Source organism: Oryx dammah, unplaced genomic scaffold, assembly GCF_014754425.2.
Source record: "Oryx dammah isolate SB20612 unplaced genomic scaffold, SCBI_Odam_1.1 HiC_scaffold_23, whole genome shotgun sequence".
Taxonomy (NCBI): Eukaryota; Metazoa; Chordata; class Mammalia; order Artiodactyla; family Bovidae; genus Oryx; species Oryx dammah.
In genome coordinates, this window is record NW_024070207.1 from 48,541,975 (window position 1) to 48,563,050 (window position 21,076).

The following is a 21,076-nucleotide window of genomic DNA, read 5'->3' on the forward strand; positions in this document are numbered from 1 at the left end:
TCTGATAATGAGTGATGTTGAGCATCTTTTCATGTGTTTGTTAGCCATCTGTATGTCTTCTTTGGAGAAATGTCTGTTTAGTTCTTTGGCCCATTTTTTGATTGGGTCATTTATTTTTCTGGAATTGAGCTGCAGGAGCTGCTTGTATATTTTTGAGATTAATTATTTGTCAGTTGCTTCGTTTGCTATTATTTTCTCCCATTCTGAAGGTGGTCTTTACACCTTGCTTACAGTTTCCTTTGTTGTGCAGAAGCTTTTAAGTTTAATTAGGTCCTGTTTGTTTATTTTTGCTTTTATATCCAATATTCTGGGAGGTGGGTCATAAAGGATCCTGCAGTGATTTATGTTGGAGAGTGTTTTGCCTGTCTTCCTCTAGGAGTTTTATAGTTTCTGGTCTTATGTTTAGACCTTTAATTCATTTTGAGTTTTTGCTGTGTATGGGGTTAGAAAGTGTTCTAGTTTCATTGTTTTACAAGTGGTTGACCAGTTTTCCCAGCACCACTTGTTAAAGAGATTGTCTTTTCTCCATTGTATATTCTTGCCTCTGTCGAAGATAAGGTGACCATAGGTGCGTGGATTTATCTCTGGGCTTTCTATTGCATTCCATTGATCTATATTTCTGTTTTTGTGCCAGTACCATACTGTCTTGATGACTGTGGCTTTGTAGTAGAGCCTGAAGTCAGACAGGCTAATTCCTCCAATTCCATTCTTTCTCAAGATTACTTTGGCTATTCGAGGTTTTCTGTATTTCCATTCAAATTGTGAAATTATTTGATCTAGTTCTATGAAAAATACCGTTGGTAGCTTGATAGGGATTGCATTTAATGTATAGATTGCTTTCGTTAGTATAATCATTTTCACTGTCTTGATTCTTCTGATTCATGAACACAGTATAATTCTCCATCTATTTGTGTCATCTTTGAGTTCTTTCATCAGTGTTTTACAGTTTTCTATATATAGGTCTTTTGTTCCTTTAGGTAAATACATTTCGAAGTATTTATTTATTTATTTATTTTTGTTGCAATGGTGAATGGAATTGTTTCCTTAATTTCTCTTTCTGTTTTCTCATTGTTAGTGTATAGGAATGCAAGGGATTTCTGTGTGTTGATTTTATATCCTGCAACTTTACTATATTCTTTGATTAACTCTAGTAATTTTCTGGTGGAGTATTTAGGGTTTTCTATGTAGGGGATCATGTTCTCTGTAAACAGTGAGAGTTTTACTTCCTATTTTCCAATATGGATTCCTTTTATTTCTTTTTATGGTCTGATTGCTGTGGCCAAAACTTCCAAAATTACGTTGAATAGTAGTGGTGAGAGTGGACATCAATGTCTTGTTCCTAACTTTAGGGGAAATGCTTTCAATTTTTCACCATTGAGGATAATGTTTGCTGTGGGTTTGTCATATATAGCCTTTATTATGTAGAGGTATGTTGCTTCTATTCCTGCTTTCTAGAGGGTTTTTATCATAAATGGATGTTGAATTTTGTCAAAGGCTTCCTCTGCATCTATTGAGATAATCATATGGCTTTTATTTTTCAATTTGTTAATGTGGTGTATTACATTGATTGATTTTCAGATATTGAAGAATTCTTGCATCCCTGGGATAAAGTCCACTTGGTCATGATGTACAATCTATAAATATGTTGTTGGACTCTGTTTCCTAGAATTTTGTTAAGGATTTTTGCATCTATGTTCAAAAGTGATATTGCCCTGTATTTTTCTTTTCTTGTAGCATCTTTGTCAGATTTTGGTATTAGGGTGACAGTTTCCTCATAGAATGAGTTTGGAACTTTACATTCCTCTGCAATTTTCTGGAAGAGTTTAAGTAGGATAGGTGTTAACTCTTCTCTAAATTTTTGGTAGAACTCAACTGTGAAGCCATCTGATCCTGGGCTTTTGTTTGCTGGAAGATTTCTGATTACAGTTTTCATTTCTGTGCTTGTGATGGGTCTGTTAAGATTTTCCATTTCTTCCTGGCTCAGTTTTGGAAAGTTTTACTTTTCTAAGAATGTGTTCATTTCTTCCTAGTTGTCCATTTTATTGGCATATAGTTGCTGATAGTAGTCTCTTATGATCCTTCGTATTTCTGTGTTGTCTTTTGTGATCTCTCCATTTTAATTTTTAATTTTGTTGATTTGATTTTTCTCCCTTTCTTTCTTGATGAATCTGGTTTGTCAATTTTATTTAACTTCTTGAAGAACCAGCTTTTGATTTGTTGATTTTTGCTATGATCTCTTTTGTTTCTTTTACATTTATTTCTGCTGTAATTTTTAAGATTTATTTCCTTCCACTAACTCATGGTTTCTCATTCCTTTTCTAGATGCTTTAATGTAGCGTTAGGTTAATTATTTGACTTTTTTCTTGTTTCTTGTGGTATGACTGTATTGCTATGAACCTTGCCCTTAGCACTGCTTTTACTGAGTCCCATAGGATTTTGGTTGTTGTGTTTTCATTTTCATTCATTTCTATGCAGATTTTGATTTATTTTCTGGTTTCTTCTGTGATTTGTTGGTTATTCAGCAGTGTGTTGTTCAGCCCCCATAAGTTGGACTTTTTAATAGGTTTTCTCCTGTAATTGAGATCTAATCTTACTGCATTGTGGTCAGAAAAGATGCTTTGAATGATTTAATTTTTTTTGAATTTACCAAGGCTAGATTTATAGCCCAGGATGTGATCTATCCTGGAGAAGGTTCCATGTGCACTTGAGAAAAAGGTGGAATTCATTGTTTTGGGGTGAGATGTCCTATAAATATCAATTAGGTCTAACTGGTCTATTGTATTATTTAAAGTTTGTGTTTCCTTGTTAATTTTCTGTTTAGTTGATCTATCCATAGTTGTGAGTGGGGTATTAAAGTCTCCCACTATTATTGTGTTATTGTTAATTTCCCCTTTCATACTTGTTAGCATTTCTCTTGCATATTGTGGTGCCCCTATGTTGGGTGCATATATATTTATAATTGTTTTATTGTCTTCTTCGATTGATCCTTTGATCATTATGTAGTGTCCTTCTTTGCCTCTTTTCACAGCCTTCTGTTTAAAGTCTATTTTATCTGATATGAGTATTTCTACTCCTACTTTCTTTTGGTCTCTATTTGGGTGGAAAATTTTCCAGCCCTTCACTTTCAGTCTGTATGTGTCCTTTGTTTTGAGGTGGGTCTCTTGTAGACATCATATATAGGGATCTTGTTTTTGTGTCCATTCAGCCAGTATTTGTCTTTTGGTTGGGGCATTCAATCCATTTACATTTAAGGTAATTATTGATAAGTATGATCCCATTGCCATTTACTTTATTGTTTTGGGTTCACGTTTATACACCCTTTCTGTGATTCCTGTCTAGAGAAGATCCTTTAGCATTTGTTGGAGAGCTGGTTTGGTGGTGCTGAATTCTCTCAGCTTTTGCTTGTCTGTAAAGCTTTTGATTTCTCCTACATATTTCAATGAGATCCTTGCTGGGTACAGTAATCTGGGTTATTTTCTTTCATCACTTTAAGTATGTCTTGCCATTCCCTCTGGCCTGAAGTGTTTCTATTGAAAGTTCAGCTGTTATCCTTAAGGGAATACCCTTGTGTGTTATTTGTTGTTTTTCCCTTGCTGCTTTTAATATGTGTTCTTTGTGTTTGGTCTTTGTTAGTTTGATTAATATGTGTCTTGTGTTTTGCCTTGGATTTATCCTGTTTGGGACTCTCTGGGTTTCTTGGACTTAGATCACTATTTTCTTCCTCATTTAAGGGACGTTTTCAACTATTACCTCCTCAAGTGTTTTCTCATGTTCTTTCTTTTTGTCTTCTTCTTCTTGGACTCCTATGATTCGAATGTTGGGGTGTTTAACATTGTCCCAGAGGATTTTGAGGTTGTCCTCATTTCTTTTCATTCTTTTTTTTTTCTTTTTTCTGCTGTTTCGTTTACTTTCACCATTCTATCTTCCACCTCACTTATCCCATCTTCTGCTTCAGTTATTCTACTGTTGGTTCCCTCCAGAATGTTTTTTATGTCATTTTTGCATTATTCATTATTGATTGACTCTTTTTTATTTCTTCTAGGTCCATGTTAAACCTTTCTTGCATCTTCTCAATTCTTGTCTCCAGGCTATTTATCTGTAACTCCATTTTGTTTTCAAAATTTTAGATCATTTGCACTATCATTATTTTGAATTTTTGTCAGGTAGATTCCCTATCTCTTCCTCTTTTGTTTGGTTTGGTGGGCATTTATCCTGTTCCTTTACCTGCTGGGTATTTCTCTGCCTTTTCATCTTGTTTATATTGCTGTGTTTGGGGTGGCCTTTCCATATTCTGTCAGTTTGTGTTTCCTCTTTACTGTGGAGTTTCCTCATTGCTGTGGGTGGGGTTGAATGTGTGGCTTGTCAAGGTTTTCTGGTTAGGGAAGCTTGTGTCAGTGTTCTGGTGGGTGGAGCTCGATTTCTTCTCTCTAGAGTGCAACGAAGTGTCCAGTAATGAGTTTTGAGATGTCAGTGGGTTTGGTGTGACTTGGGGCAGCCTGTATATTGAAGCTCAGGTCTATGTTCCTGTGTTGCTGGAGAATTTGTGTGGTATGTCTTTCTCTGGAACTTGTTGGCCCTCAGGTGGTGCTTGGTTTCAGTGTAGGTATGGAGGCATTTGATGACCTCCTATTGATTAATGTTCCCTGGAGTCAGGAGTTTTCTGGTGTTCTCAGGATGCACCAGTGATAAAACATCTAGGTTAATGATGAAAAGTTTCTCCACATTAAGGGACACCCGGAGAGGTACACAGAGTTACGTGGAGGAGAGAAGAGGGAGGAGGGAGATAGAGGTGACCAGGAGGAGAAGAGGGGGAATCAAAAGAGGAAAGAGCAAGCTAGCCAGCAATCACTTTCCTATGTGCTCTCCAGAGTCTGGACCCCTCAGAGATCTTCATGGAGTTACAGAGAAGAGAAGAGGGATGAAGGAGAGAGAGGTGGCCAGCAGGATAAAAGAGAGAATCAAAAGGAGAGAGACAGATCCAGCCAGTAATCAGTTCCATAATTTTTCTCCACAGCCCAGAACACACAAAGAGATCACAGAGTTGGGTAGAGAAGAGAAGGGGGAGGGAGGAGATATAAGCAACCTGGTGGAGAAAAAGGAGAGTCCAAAGTGGGAGAGAGCAATCCAGGCAGTAATCTCACTCCCAAGTAAAAATGGGTACTGAAGACCGGGTTCTTAAAGGTCCAAAATTGATAACAAATACCAAAAAGCAAAGATTAAAAATCTAGAGTAGAAGTTAGGTTCTCAAAAATACAATATTAAAGAAAAAAAAACAAAGTCAGAAAAATTGTAATATGTATATATATGAAGTTTGCTTTAAAAATAGGGTCTTTTTTTCAAAGTGATAGTAGGTTATAAAAATGAAAATTAAAGGAGTAATAGAGGACTTTTTTTTTTAATTAAAAAAATGATAATAGTAAAAATATATCTAGGACTTTCTGTGGTGTTGTCGATAGTGTTAGGTCAGTTCATTTTCAGATAGTTCCTTGATCTGGCTTACATTTCTCAGGATCTATAGGCCCATTCCTATGTAGTTGGTGCTAACTGCATGGTTTTGATTAATTGCAACTGTCACTTCCAAAGCAGTTCCCTCTGTTTATTTTAGCTTCTGTTTGCTGGCCTCTTCGGTGTCTAATTTCCACCCTGACATAAGGAGGTGGTGGTGGTCAATTTTTTTAGGCTCACTTGTTCAGTCATGCTGTGGGGAGGGAGGAACAGTGCAAACAAATATCACTGGCATCTGTGGGGAGTGTTCCCAGTGTCTCGGCCACACTGGGTTTGACCCCGCTCACGGCATGTGTGCTTTCCCAGTCTACACTGCTCAGGCTCTAGGTTGCTCTGCTGGGAACTGTCTGAGGCCGGCCATGTGTTGAGTGCACTTCCTAGGTCTACGCAGCTCATGTTTAGGTTCTCGGGTACTCCACAAAGGCACAGACTTGATTGGGCCTGCGTTTTGTGCCCTTCCCCAGTCTGAGCAGCTCAGGTGAACAGGTGCTTGGCAAGCTGCGACTTATCACCTCCCCCATCCCAGATGCTAGGTTTTCTGGGTGTACAATGGGCATGCCTTCTCAGGTGTGCCACGTGTCTCCTCCGGGGAGCTGATCTCTGGCTGCAACCCTCCTGGTGGATGTCGACCATCCAGAATCCCAAGGAGTCTTGGTTAGCAACAAAGCCTGCTTGCAGATTGGTAGATGATGATTCTCTGGGGCCGTGATTGCCCCTTTCTGGCTCTGGCTGCCCTCGCCTGCATGTCTCCGGTGGGGAATGGGCCAGTCCACAGCTGGCTAGCTCTGCTCAGTCCTTTGTTCTGTGAGCAAACCTGGCAGTGTTTTAGGTTAAGGCTTTTCGCAGGATAGCTAGCCCACAGTCTGGGTTGCTATCTCAAGTTAGTTCCCTCAGACTGCCCTTGGGGAATTCAGCCCCGGTCCTTACCCTAAACAATGCAGCTTGCACCTCCCTGTCCGGTCCCCACTTGATAGTGGCAGATGCAAGTGTCTGTGCTGCTTCTCTGCTGGAAGTTGCCTTAGGCACGTAATCTGTGTGTTTTAATTATTTATTTATTTTTCCTCCCAGTTATGTTGTCCTCTGAGGTTCCAAGGTTCGCCACAGATTCCCTGGTGAGAGCATTTCCTGGTGTTTGGAAACTTCTCTCTTTTTTAATACTCCCTTCCTGGGATGGATCTCCATCCCTCCCTCTTTTGTCTCTCTTTTAATCTTTTATATCTTATCCTACCTCCTTTCAAAGACAATGAGCTGCCTTTCTGGGTGCCTAATGTCCTCTGGCAGCATTCAGAAGTTGTTTTGTGGAATTTGCTCAGAGTTCAAATGTTCTTTCATGACTTTGTGGGGGAGAAAGTGGTCTCCCCGTCCTATTCCTCTGCCATCTTAGGACCGCCCCCAATATAATACTCTTAAAATCCATGTTTATATATTTCTGAGAAGTGGGGTTATAGATGATTTTAACTTTCTTTTGTGCTTTTGTATGTTTTTAAAATTATTTTACTAAAAGGACAAGAGTGCTTTGAAAACAGTAAAATATTTGGCATACATGTAAAAAAAAAAAGTTCTTTGCCTCTTTCCTTGTTTTTACTCCCCTTATGTATCCATTCATACCTCCCTGCCTTTGGTCTCACTATTCCCCCTTTAAAAAAGTACTGTCCTCTCTTCATTTTATCTATTCACATTCCACCTTCAATACCTTTATTGAAAACTTTCTCTCCCCTGTAGCAAATTGAATCTGCTCACAGATGTTTACCCCTGGAAAGAGAGTACAGATGGCAAAGGGTTAAAACTTAAAGGTAGCATCACAGATTCCTTGCTTTGAACACTGGCTTTGGCTTTTATCAACGGTGTGAACTTGCACATGTTAATTAACAATTTTAAGCATCATTCCCTCCAGTTTTTAAATGGATGATAATAGTAACTGTTTCATACTGTTGCTCTGTGTGCTGCATGCTCAATCGTGTCTTGACTCTTTGTGACCCCATGGACTGTAGCCCACCATGCTGCTCTGTCCACGGTATTCTTCAGGTATTACTACTGAAGTAGACTGCCATTTCCTCCTCCAGGGGATCTTCCTAACCCAAGGATGAAATCTGAGTCTCCTGCATTGACAGGAAGATTCTTTACCACTGAGCCACATTTGCTATAGGAGGATTAAAAGCTGAAATAAATATACCACAGAACCTGGCACATAATAAGCACTCAGTGTTACTGCATTCTGCTTGAGTAAATTTTATAATCCTCTTTTATCTCACCTATGCCCAGCAAAATACACCTAAGGCAATTTTTCATTTTTGATTAATTTATCTATTAGAATCCATCTTTCAGTCTAATTAAAACAAGATTCAGTGTGAAGAAATCTGTGAAATAATGGGCCTCACACCTCAACTAAAAAAACACTGAATTCCACATAAACAGGCAATCTATCATGTTTCCCTGCATTTATAGAGTTATCAACCAAGTTGGTCATTTTGAAATTTCTCAAAAAATTTCCTTTAAGAGCAATATTTTATTTGCAATTCCTTATCTACATTCTCACACACTTTAAAAGAGCTGGAGATGAATAAATAGTCTTATACATTGTTTGAGGCTTGCTTGGTTTCTTACTGCTGCTGCTAAGTTGCTTCACTCGTGTCAGACTCTGTGCGACCTGAGACGACAGCCCACCAGGCTCACCCGTCCCTGGGATTCTCCAGGCAAGGACACTGGAGTGGGTTGTCATTTCCTTCTCCAATGCATGAAAGTAAAAAGCGAAATTGAAGTTGCTCAGTCGTGTCCGACTCCTAGCGACCCCATGGACTGCAGCCTACCAAGCTCCTCTGTCCATGGGATTTTCCAGGCAAGAGTACTGGAGTGGGGTGCCATTGCCTTCTCCGAAAGCAAAATTGAATGGATGCAGGTTACAAGTTCTTTTTGTACTTTCAGATTTTGTGCCAGTTTAGGAAGAGTCTAGATAATACTAGCTATTTTCAAGAAATGCTAATCTGGTTGTAAAACTTTCGAATGATTAGCCTATGCACCTTTATATTTTCTAAGAAAAATACACATTTTTAATAACCTGACTTTTCAAATATGCTGTGGTAATACTTAACTCTATGAAGAAACTAGGTTTTCCCTGAAACATGTTAAATTTAAATGAATCTTTACTATATACCTAAGGAATGCTTCATGTGAAGTTTCTAGTATGGCTTATATTATGTAAGAGTAACCTTTTCTAAAAATCAAGCCATAAAAAATACAAGCAATTATCAAATTGCTGATGGTGATACTTTTAAAGCTTCAAAGCAATGAAAGAAATTACAAATGAAAATATGGATGTTTGCTTATACAAAAAATTAAAACTTGAGTATAATAAAAACAAAACTAAAATGTCAATCACATCATCTTTCTCACTACATATGTATTATATACATGAGTATACATGTCATATGCATCTATATGTATGCATATATAAACACATATATGGGTGACTGAATGGATACTGCCTACTTTGTACAACAATGGCAAATAATGGTAAAAAATAACGTAATAAAAGAATTGAAAGAGTCATAGTGTTTTGTTGAAAATATTGGTGATTTTTCTTTCCATCTCTCTATGTTTAATTTATTTCAGAGTAAGAACACACTTATTTTTTAAAAAACATGACAATAAATAGCTTTTCAACTACTGATTTATAGTTATACACAATCTAAATAAACACTGGCAGGGTTTGTGGACTATAAATATTTTAGATTTTATAGCAATCTTTCACACTGTATCTCTCCAGAAAAAGAAAGAAAGAAACAAATCCCTGAAGAATCCTCAGTCAGAAGTTGTACAGAAGAAACATTTGCTTTAAATAGAGTAATAAAATTAAAAATTATAACAAAATATTCTACAATATAGAATGAGTTTTGGTCTCTTACAGAGAAAACGTTAGCCTCTTCAAGGCTGAGTGTAGCTGTTTTGCAAGGCATGCATGACACATTGCTGTAGTACATGAATGTTTCCACAAGGGGACAGAAGAACAATACAGTTCGATATATATATATATATATTTTAATTCCATGCTAGAAGTCTTGCTCTGCAGTTTAATTTTACCAGCTACAAAATTATTACTATCAATGCTCTTAAGCTGTAACATCTCAATGTGTTCATTCAACTACTTCAGATTTCATTCTAAAATATCCTGTATTATTGGTAAAACTGACAAAACATGACAACAGTAGAAATATACACATACATTGCTGTTCTTCAGTCAATAAGTTGTGTCCGACTCTTTGCGACCTCATGGATTGCAGCATGCCAGGCTCGTCTGTCCTCCACTATATCCTGGAGTCTGCTCAAACTCATGTCCATTGAGTCAGTGATGCTATCCAACCATCTCATCCTCTCTCTCCTTCTTCTCTTCCTGCCTTCAATCTTTCCCAGCATCAGGGTCTTTTCCAGTGAGTTGGCTCTTCACATCAGGTGGCCAAAGTATTGAAGCCTCAGCTTCAGCATCAGTCCTTCCAATGAATATTCAGGACTGATTTCCTTTAGGATTAACTGGTTGGATTTCCTTGCAGTCCAGGGGACTCTCAAGCATCTTCTGCAGTGTACCACAGTTTGAAAGCATCATTTTTTCAGCTTTCAGCCTTCTTTATGGTACTCTCACATCCATACGTGACTACTGGAAAAACCATAGCTTGACTATACACACCTTTGTTGGCAAAGTGATGTATCTGCTTTTTAACAGCTGTCTAGGTTTGTCATAGCTTTCCTTCCAAGAAGCAAGTGTCTTTTAATTTTGTGGCATCATCTGCAGTGATTTTGGAGCCCAAGAAAATAAAGTCTGTCACAGTTTCCATTTTTTCTCCGTCTATTTGCCATGAAGTGACAAGACTGGATACCATGATCTTAGTTTTTTGAAGGTTGAGGTTCAAGTCAGCTCTTCACTCTCCTCTTTCACCTTCATCAAGAGCTCTAGTTCTTCTTTACTTTCTGCCACTAGCGTGGTATTATCTTAATAGCTGAAGTTGTTGATATTTCTCCCAGCAGGATTGATTCAAATTGCAAATTTCAGTTTGCAATTCATCCAGCCTGGAATTTCCCATGATGTACTTTGCACGTAAGGAGCTTTGTCATACTCCTTTCCCCATTTTGAACCAGTCAGTCGTTCCATATCCTGTTCTAACCAACAAAACACATCCATAACTGAGCATCATTTCTGCTTTGGCTCAGCCTCTTCATTCTTTTTGGAGCTATTTCTCCACTCTTTCCCAGTAGCATACTGGACACCTTCTGACCTGGGGTTGGGGAGGGTGGCTCATCTTCTGGTATCATCTATTTTTGCCTTTTCATACCATTCATTCGTTTCTCAGGGCAAGAATACTGGAGCGATTTGCCATCCCCTCCTCCAGTGGACCACAATTTGTTAGAACTCTTCACTATGACCGGTCCATCCTGGCCCTACTCGGTATGACTCATAGCTTCATTGAGTTACACAAGCCCCCTCACCACAACAAGGCTGTGATCTATGAAGGGGGCACATCTGTATTATTTTCTTTTTCTTGGACTTTTGAAAGCCACAGCTTTGATATACCCATATTTTTGCTTTTGTTTTGTTTTCTTTATTCCTTCAATAGTCTTTAAGAATGGGTCCTTCACCAACATATCTCAGAAAGGTACCATCAGAGTAGAAGAAACCAGATGAAATAAAAGAAACTTAGCATGTCTGACCTCTGAGAAGGCTTTAGTCATCACTTGGTCCAAATCTCTCATGTTATCAGTGGAGAAATTGGCATCCTGAAAATCACATGCCCAAATGCACATGGTATGTTAAAGTCAGAGGCAAGACTAGAAGACATATATCCTGAAAACCATATCAGTGTAGTAACAATCAGAAAATGCTTAAGGTGTGGTGGTGTGAAGATGTCATCTAGACGGGTTAATAATTCTGACCTCTCTCTCTGGGCCATATCTCAAAGGCCCAACTCTGTCATTGCAGTGTCAAGTGTCATGTACAGCATGGTATAGGATAAAGTTTACATCTTAACTCCCACATACATGTCTTTTTGCCATTTCAGAGCCCAGATTCTCCAGATGGCCTTAGCAAAATCAATCGTGATCCTTCTCAACTTGATCTGAGAGGAGCATCTCTCCTATATCTAGACTAGGGTAAAAGTGATCTTTTCCTACTAAGTGCTATTCAACAGAGAGATACAGAGGCTCAGAATGATAAAGGACCTTAGGCATATTCTAGATGGATATTTCGCTAAACCAGCCATTAAATGGTGGACAAGCTGTTACCCAGTTTCTTTTCATTGGCTTCAAGGCAGCAAGCTTAGCATGAATGCTAGCAGTCAGTAACAATATCCATACAGTCAAAGTTATAAAAATGTGCTGAGAAAATTGGTCGTGCACATATAACACGATTTACAGTGCCTTTTCAATCATTAAAGCATTTTTATGAAAAAGCTGTAAAAGATACTTAATATTCAACTTTTTAAAAAAGATACTTAACATTCAACTTTTGTTGTCAGTTCCCAATCCTCACCTCAATATAGCCTTTGCTAACACATAAATACACTTCACTGACTTTTGCTTGAGGGACAGATTATATGCTGAAAACCAACTTATAATGAAAATACTGTTTTCTTGGCTCTTTGAACTTTCTTAGCATCAGCCTGCAGAGCCCCATCCTCCCCCATAATTTTCCTTCTCCCTGCCAGTCACTCGTCCACATATCCAACCCTGGATGTTCTCAAATACACAGGCCACCAATTCCTGTGCTCTCTGAGGAGTACAAGAGAAAAACCATCCCATTCTGGCATCCCCTAGTGATGATGCCAATACTCCTCTTTGAATACTATATATTCTTTTTTTCTTTCTTATTTTTCCAAATGAAGTAGTAGATTATCAGCCCCTTACTTTTCTTTCTATAGTTTTATTTTATGCATTTGTATCCCTAAACGTTATCTTGTTTAATGTTGCAAGCTCTTTTTTCTCCATATCCTCACTCCTCAGGGTGAACCCTGCAGTTATGATATTCCTCCCACGTATGGGTCATTGCACCAAAGGTGTTTTGGCTAGACTACATTTCTGGCCCTCCTACCTGTCTTGATGTGGCATTTTCTTTATAGCCTTAGTTGTAGAAAATCTGTTTTGCGAGTGTTCATGTCATTCTTAGACATGGTTGTTCTATACATAGCTGTAGTTTTGTTGTGTCTATGAGAGGAAGTTAGCTCAGGATCTTTCTACTCTTCTAACTTGATCTGGGCCCTACTTGGGAATTTTTTTTCCTGGTTTTCTACTGGATTGTCTGTGAATTTTTAAAATATAGCCCTCATATATTGCAGACACTAATCCATTGTCAGGTATATGTGTTGCAATTTTTCCTCCTAGTTTATGCTTTGTCTTTTAGTTTTACTCATGGGTCTTGAAAGAACAGTGTGCTTAACCCTAATATGCTTGATTTTAAAACATTTTCTTTGTAGCGTTTTCTTTCTATATATTAAGATAGTTTTATACCCCCAAAGACTTAATGTTATTACCTTTTCTTCTAAACAGCTTAATAGTTTTCCTAGTCACATGAAATCTAGATATATCAGGAATTGACTTGCATTTCATCTCTGGTCTCTCTTTCCTGTACTGCTTGTCTATTTCTTTGAAAATATCCCAAGTATTTTAATTGCCATAGCTTCATAAAATCTCTTGAAATCTAGTGAGACAACACCTTCCCACTTCTTGGACTATTTTGGGGGTCCTGATTTTCAAAATAGCTTTTTACACATTAGCTTCTCAAGTTCCCTAAAAAGGAAAGGTATGGATTTTGACTTTAATTTTATTGTTGTTATTAATCAAATGGGAAAAACTTTACAGTACAACTTATATCTTTATAATAACTTTACAAACTTTTAGAGCTTTCTAATCCATAAACATGGTGCCTCTCACCATTTACTTAGATTTATTTAATGCCTTTCAGTAAAATTAATACAACTTTCTCTTCAAAAATCTTGCATATTTTGGAGAAAGACAGTCCTGGGTAATCTATAATTGTTGATGATTTTATAACTAGTCCCATTTTTATTTTCTAACTGAATAGCTGGAAGATATAAATACTTTTTATGTGTATTGACCATGCATCCCAACACTTTGAAAAATCATATTAATTCCAACAAGTTATCTGCATATATTCTGGATTTTGCATATAAATCATCCTATTGCAATTATTTTTGATAGCATTTTTCTACTCCTGAATTTTTTACTGCCTTACCGTACAGACTCAGACGTTGAAGTGAAATTGAAAGTGCTAGTCTTTGAGTCATGTCTGGCTGTAGCCCACCAGGCTCCTCTATCCATGGAATTCTCCAGGCAAGAATACTGGAATGCATAGCCATTCCCTGCTCCAGGGGATCTTCCCAACCCAGGTATCTAACCCAGGTCGTCTGCCTTACAAGCAGACTCTTTACCATCTGAGCCACCAGGGAAATGATACTCAAATATTTGTTGTTGATGTTCAGTCGATTAGTTGTGTCTGACTCTTTGCAGCCTCATGGACTGCAGGATGCCAGGCTTCCCTGTCCTTAACCATCTCCTAGAGCTTGCTCAAACTCACATCCATTGAGTCTGTGATGCCATTCAACCATCTCATCCTCTGTAATCTCCTTCTCCTCTTGCCTTCAATCTTTACCTGCATCAGGGTCTTTCCTAATGTGTCAGCTCTTCATATCAGGTGGCCAAAGTACTGGAATTTGAGCTTCAGCATCAGTTCTTCCAATGAATATTCAGGCTTGATTTCTTTTATGATTGACTGGTTGGATTTCGTTGCAGTCCAAGGGACTCTCAAGAGTCTTCTCCAACACCACAGTTCAAAAGCATCAATTCTTTGGTGTTCAGCCTTCTTTATGGTCCAGCTATCACATCCATGCATGACTACTGGAAAAAAACATAGCTTTGACTAGACAGACCTTTGTCAGCAATGTAATGTCTCTGCTTTTAAATATTCTGTTTAGGTTAGTCACAGCTTTTCTTCCAAGGAGCAAGCACCTTATAACTTCATGGCTGCAGTCACAATCTGCAATGATTTTGGAGCCCAAGAAAAGACAGTCTCTCACTGTTCCCATTGTTTCCCCATCTATTTGTCATGAAGTGATGGGATCAGATGCCATGATTTCTTTTTTTTTTTTTAATGTTGAATTTTAAGCCAGCTTTTCAAGCTCCTCTTTCACTCTCATCAAGGGGCACTTCAGTTCTTCTCCCATAAGGGTGGTGTCATCTGCTTTTCTGAGGTTATTGGTATTTCTCCCAGCAATCTTGATTACAGGTTGTGATTCCACCAGCCCAGCATTTCTCATGATGTACTCTGCATATAAGTAAATAAGCAGGGTGACAATATACAGCCTTGATGTACTCCTTTTCCTGTTGTTCCATGTCTGGTTCTAACTGTTCCTTCTTGACCTGCATGCAGATTTCTCTGGAGTCAGGACAGGTGGTCTTGTATTCCCATCTCTTTAAGAATTTTCCACAGTTTGTTGTGATCCACAGAGTCTGTGGGCAGGATTCCCTTAGAAAAAAATGGAGTAGTCATCATGGTCAACAAAAGAGTCCAAAATGCAGTACTTAAATGCAATCTCAAAAATGACAGAATGATCTCTGTTCATTGCCAAGACAAACTACTCAATATCACGGTAATCCAAGCCTATGCCCCAACTAGTAATGCTGAAGAAGCTGAGGTTGAATGGTTATATGAAGACCTACAAGACCTGTGAGAACTAACACCCAAAAAAGATGTCCTTTTCATTAAAGGAGACTGGAATATAAAAGTAGAAAGTCAAGAAACACCTGGAGTAACAGGCAAATTTGGCCTTGGAGTACAGAATGAAGCAGGACAAAGGCTAACAGAGTTCTGCCAAGAGAATGCACTGGTCATAGCAAACATCCTCTTCTAACAACACAAGAGAAGACTACACATGGACATCACCAGATGGTCAACACCAAAATCAGATTGATTATATCCTTTGCAGCCAAAGAAGGAGAAGCCCTATATAGTCAGCAAAAACAAGACCAAGAGCAGGCTGTGGCTCAGATCATTAACTCCTTGTTGCCAAATTCAGACTTAAATTGAAGAAAGTGGGGAAAACCACTAGACTGTTCTGATATGACCTAAATCAAATCTTTTATGACTATACAGTGGAAGTGAGAAATAGGTTTAAGGGACTAGAACTGATAGACAAAATGCCTTATAAACTATGGACAGAGGTTCATGACATTGTACAGGAGACAAGGAGCAAGACCATCCCCTATAAAAGGAAATGCAAAAAAGCAAAATGGCTGTCTGATGAGACCTTACAAATAGCTGTGAAAAGATGAGAAGTGAAAAACAGAGGAGGAAAAAAAAAAGATATACCCATTTGAATGCAGAGTTCCAAAAAATAGCAAGGAGAGATAAGAAAGCTTTCTTCAGCGATCAATGCAAAGAAATAGAGGAAAAGAACAGAATGGGAAAGACTAAAGATCTCTTCAAGAAAATTAGAGATACCAAGGGAATATTTCATGCAAAGATGGGCTCGATAAAGGACAGAAATGGTCTGGATCTAACAGAAGCAGAAGATATTAAGAAGAGGTGGCAAGAATACATAGAAAAACTGTACAAAAAAAATGTCTTCATGATCCAGATAATCATGAAGGTGTGATCATTCACACTCACCTAGAGCCAGACATCCTGGAATGTGAAGTAAGGTGGGCCTTAGAAAACATCAGTACAAGCAAAGCCAGTGGAGGTGATGGAATCCCAGCTGAGCTATTTCAAATGCTAAAAGATGATGCTATGAAAGTGTGGCTCTCAATATGTGGGCAAATTTGGAAAAAACAGCAGTGTCCACAGGACTGGGAAAGGTCAGTTTTCATTCTAATCCCAAAGAAAGGCAATGCCAAAGAATGCTCAAACTACTGCACAATTGCACTCATCTCATACACTAGCAAAGTAATACTCAAAATTCTCCAAGCCAGGCTTCAGCAATATGTGAACTGTGAACTTCCTGATGTTCAAGCTGTTTTAGATAATGCAGGGGAACCAGAGACAAAATTGTCAACATCTGCTGGATCATCAAAAAAGCAATAGAGTTCCAGAAAAAAAAAAAAACACATCTATTTGTGCTTCATTGACTATGCCAAAGGCGTTGACTGTGTGGATCACAATAAACTGGAAAATTCTGAGAGATGGGAATACCAGACCACTTGACCTGTCTCTTGAGAAACCTGTAAGCAGGTCAGGAAATAACAGTTAGAATTGGACATGGAACAATAGACTGGTTCCAAATAGGAAAAGGAGTATGTCAAGGCTGTATTGTCACTCTGTTTATTTAACTTCTATGCAGAGTACATCATGAGAAATGCTTGGTTGGAGGAAGCACAAGCTGGAATCAAGATTGCCGGGATAAATACCAATAACCTCAGATATGCAGATAACACCACTCTTATGGCAGAAAGTGAAGAAGAACTAAAGAGCCTCTTGATGAAAGTGAAAGTGGAGAGTGAAAAAATTGGCTTAAAGCTCAACATTCAGAAAACTAAGATCATGGCATCTGGTCCCATCACTTCATGACAAATAGATGGGGAAACAGTGGAAACAGTGGCTGACATTATTTTTTGGGGCTGCAAAATCACTGCAGATGGTGATTGCAGTCATGAAATTAAGAATGCTTGCTCATTGGAAGGAAAGTTATGAACAATCTAGACAGCATATTAAAAAGCAGAGACATTATTTTGCCAACAAAGGTCTGTCTAGTCAAGGCTATGGTTTTTCCAGTGGTCATGTATGGATGTTAGAGTAGGAGTATAAAGAAAGGTGAGCGCTGAAGAATTGATGCTTTTGAACTGTGGTGTTGGAGAAGACTCTTGAGAGTTCCTTGGCCTGCAAGGAGATCCAATCAGTCCATCCTAAAGGAGATTAGTCCTGGGTGTCACTGGAGGGACTGATGTTGAAGCTGAAACTCCAATACTTTGGCCACATGATGTGGAGAGCTGACTCATTTGAAAAGACCCTTATACTGGGAAACTTTGAGGGCAGGAGGAGAAGGGGACGACAGAGGATGAGATTGTTAGATTGCATCACCGACACAAGGGACATGGGTTTGGGTTGACTCTGGGAATTGGTGATGGATAAGGAGGCCTGGTGTGCTGTGTGTCATGGGGTTGCAGAGTCAGACACAACTGAGTGACTGAACTGAACTGAACACAGTCAAAATTTTGGCACAATCAATAAAGTAGAATTAAATGTTTCTCTGGATCTCTCCTCCTGTTTTTATGATCCAACAGATGTTGGAAATTTGATCTCCTGTTCCTCTGCCTTTTCTAAATCCCATCGGAAGTTCTCAATTCACATGCTGTTGAAGCCTAGCTTGGAGAATTTTGAGCGTTACTTTGCTAGCATGTGAGATCAGTGCAATTGTGTGGGAGCTTGAGCATTCTTTGGCATTGCCTTTCTTTGGGACTGATGTGAAGACTGACGTTTTCCAGTCCTGTGGTCACTGCTGAGTTTTCCAAATTTACTTGTATATTGAGTGCAGCACTTTCATAGCATCATCATTTAGGATTTGGAATAGCTCAGCTGGGATTTCATCACCTCCTCTAGCTTTGTTCATAGTGATGCTTTCTAAGGCCCACTTGACTTCACAATCTAGGATGTCTGACTCTAGGTGAGTGACCCACACCATCGTGGTCCTATGGGTCACTAAGATATTTTTTGTATAGTTCAGATGTTAGTTACAGTGTTAAATAGAAGCAGTAATAGTGGGGAATCTTTTGACATTCTGGATTTTAAATGGAAATTTTTCATAACTTCACTCTTAAGTATGATACTTTCTGTGATTCTTTCATAGGTACCCTTTTTCAGGCTAATAAAGATCTCTTCTATTCTTACTTTGCTAAAGTTTTATTTTTAATAATGTATCAATATTGTAGTTTATCAAACTTTTTGTCTGCAGTACTGTGTGGATCACAAGAAACTGTGGAAAATTCTGAAAGAGATGGGAATACCAGACCACCTAACCTGCCTTTTGAGAAATCTGTATGCAGGTCAGGAAGCAACAGTTAGAACTGGACATGGAACAACAGACTGGTTCTGAATAGGAAAAGGAGTATGTCAAGGCTGTATATTGTCACCCTGCTTATTTAACTTCATTGCAGAGTACATCATGAGAAACGCTTGACCGGAAGAAACACAAGCTGGAATCAAGATTGCCGGGAGAAATATCAATAAACTCAGATATGCAGATGAAACCACACTTATGGCAGAAAGTCAAGAGGAGCTAAAAAGCCTCTTGATGAAAGTCAAAGAGGAGAGTGAAAATGTTGGCTTAAAGCTCAACATTCAGAAAACGAAGATCATGGCATCTGGTCCCATCACTTCATGGGAAATAGATGGGGAAACAGTGGAAACAGTGTCAGAATTTATTTTTGTGGGCTCCAAAATCACTGCAGATGGTGACTGCAGCTATGAAATTAAAAGACGCTTATTCCTTGGAAGAAAAGTTATGACCAACCTAGATAGCATATTCAAAAGCAGAGACATTACTTTTCTGACTAAGGTCCGTCTAGTCAAAGCTATGGTTTTTGCTGTGGTCATGTATGGATGTGAGAGTTGGACTGTGAAGAAGGCTGAGTGCCAAAGAATTGAGGCTTTTGAACTGTGATGTTGGAGAAGACTCTTGAGGGTTCCTTGCACTGCAAGGAGATCCAACCAGTCCATTCTGAAGGAGATCAGCCCTGGGATTTCTTTGGAAGGAATGATGCTAAAGCTGAAACTCCAGTACTTTGGCCACCTCATGCGAAGAGTTGACTCATTGGAAAAGACTCTGATGCTGGGAGGGATTGGGGGCAGGAGGAGAAGGGGACGACAGAGGATGAGATGGCTGGATGACATCACTGACTCGATGGACGTGAGTCTGAGTGAACTCCGGGAGTTGGTGATGGACAGAGAGGCCTGGCATGCTGCGATTCATGGGGTCGCGGAGAGTCAGACACGACTGAGCGACTGAACTGAACTGAACTGAATGGAGATTGTCATGTTATTTTCATCTTTAATAAGTAAACATAGTAAGTTAATTGATTTCTGAGTGTAAGATCATCCTTATGTTCCTGGGTAAACCTAGTTTTGTCATTTAAGAAATAGTGCTGTATTCATTTTGCTACTATTTTGTTAATGATCACTGCATCTATGTTCGTGAGAATGTTGTCCTGTAATTTTCCTTATTAAACCATCCTTGCTCACTTTTGGTTTTAAATTTTTCTTGGTTTGATTATATGAGTTGAGAATTCTTTTTCTATAATTGAGGGGTTCATGTGAAATTGGAAATTATTCCTTGTTTCGTTCAAAGAAGTATTGATAAAACTAACACTGGTACACATGTCAGAGTTTCTCCATGATATTTTCCTAAAGAAGACATTAAGGTTTAATTGTAATGATCATATTCTTCTTTTTCTCTCTCACATACAGGGTTATCATCACCATCTTTCTAAATTCCATATATATGCGTAGTATACTGTATTGGTGTTTTTCTTTCTGGCTACTTCACTGTATGGTATTTTATTTTGTATTTTATTGTCTGAAGTTTTTAGAAATACAATCCTACTAGTTCTCATGTCAGTTGACTCTCATATTAGATTGTTTCCTTGTGGTTTTGGAATTCAGAAAAAAAGGAAAAGCAGCCAAGAAGTAATGATACAGGTATAAAGCAGAGTCCTAGTTCCTTTTGAAGACAAATTAAAAAACAAACAAACAAAAAAACCTAGGACATATATCTTTGAGTTGTTCTACACACCTGACTTGCCTCTTGAGAAACCTATATGCAGGTCAGGAAGCAACAGTTAGAACTAGACATGGAACAACAGACTGGTTCTAAATAGGAAAAGGAGTACGTCAAGGCTGTATATTGTCACCCTGCTTATTTAACTTCTATGCAGAGTACATCATGAGAAACGCTGGGCTGGAAGAAACACAAGCTGGAATCAAGATTGCAGGGAGAAACATCAATAACCTCAGATATGCAGATGACACCACCCTTATGGCAGAAAGTGAAGAGGAACTAAAAAGCCTCTTGATGAAAGTGAAAGAGGAGAGTGGAAAAGTTGGCTTAAAACTCAACATTCTGAAAACAAAGATCATGGCATCTGGTCCCATCACTTCATGGAAAATAGATGGGGAAACAGTGGAAACAGTGTCAGACTTTATTTTGGGGGGCTCCAAAATCACTGCAGATGGTGATTGAAGCCATGAAATTAAAAGACGCTTACTCCTTGGAAGAAAAGTTATGACCAACTTAGATAGTATATTGGAAAGCAGAGACATTACTTTGCCAACCAAGGTCCGTCTAGTCAAGGCGATGGTTTTTCCAGTGGTCATGTATGGATGTGAGAGTTGGACTGTGAAGAAATTTGAGCGCTGAAGAATTGATGCTTTTGAATTGTGGTGTTGGAGAAGACTCTTGAGAGTCCCTTGGACTGCAAGGAGATCCAACCAGTCTATTCTAAAGGAAATCAGTCCTGGGTATTCTTTGGAAGAAATGATGCTAAAGCTGAAACTCCAGTACTTTGGCCACCTCATGTGAAGAGT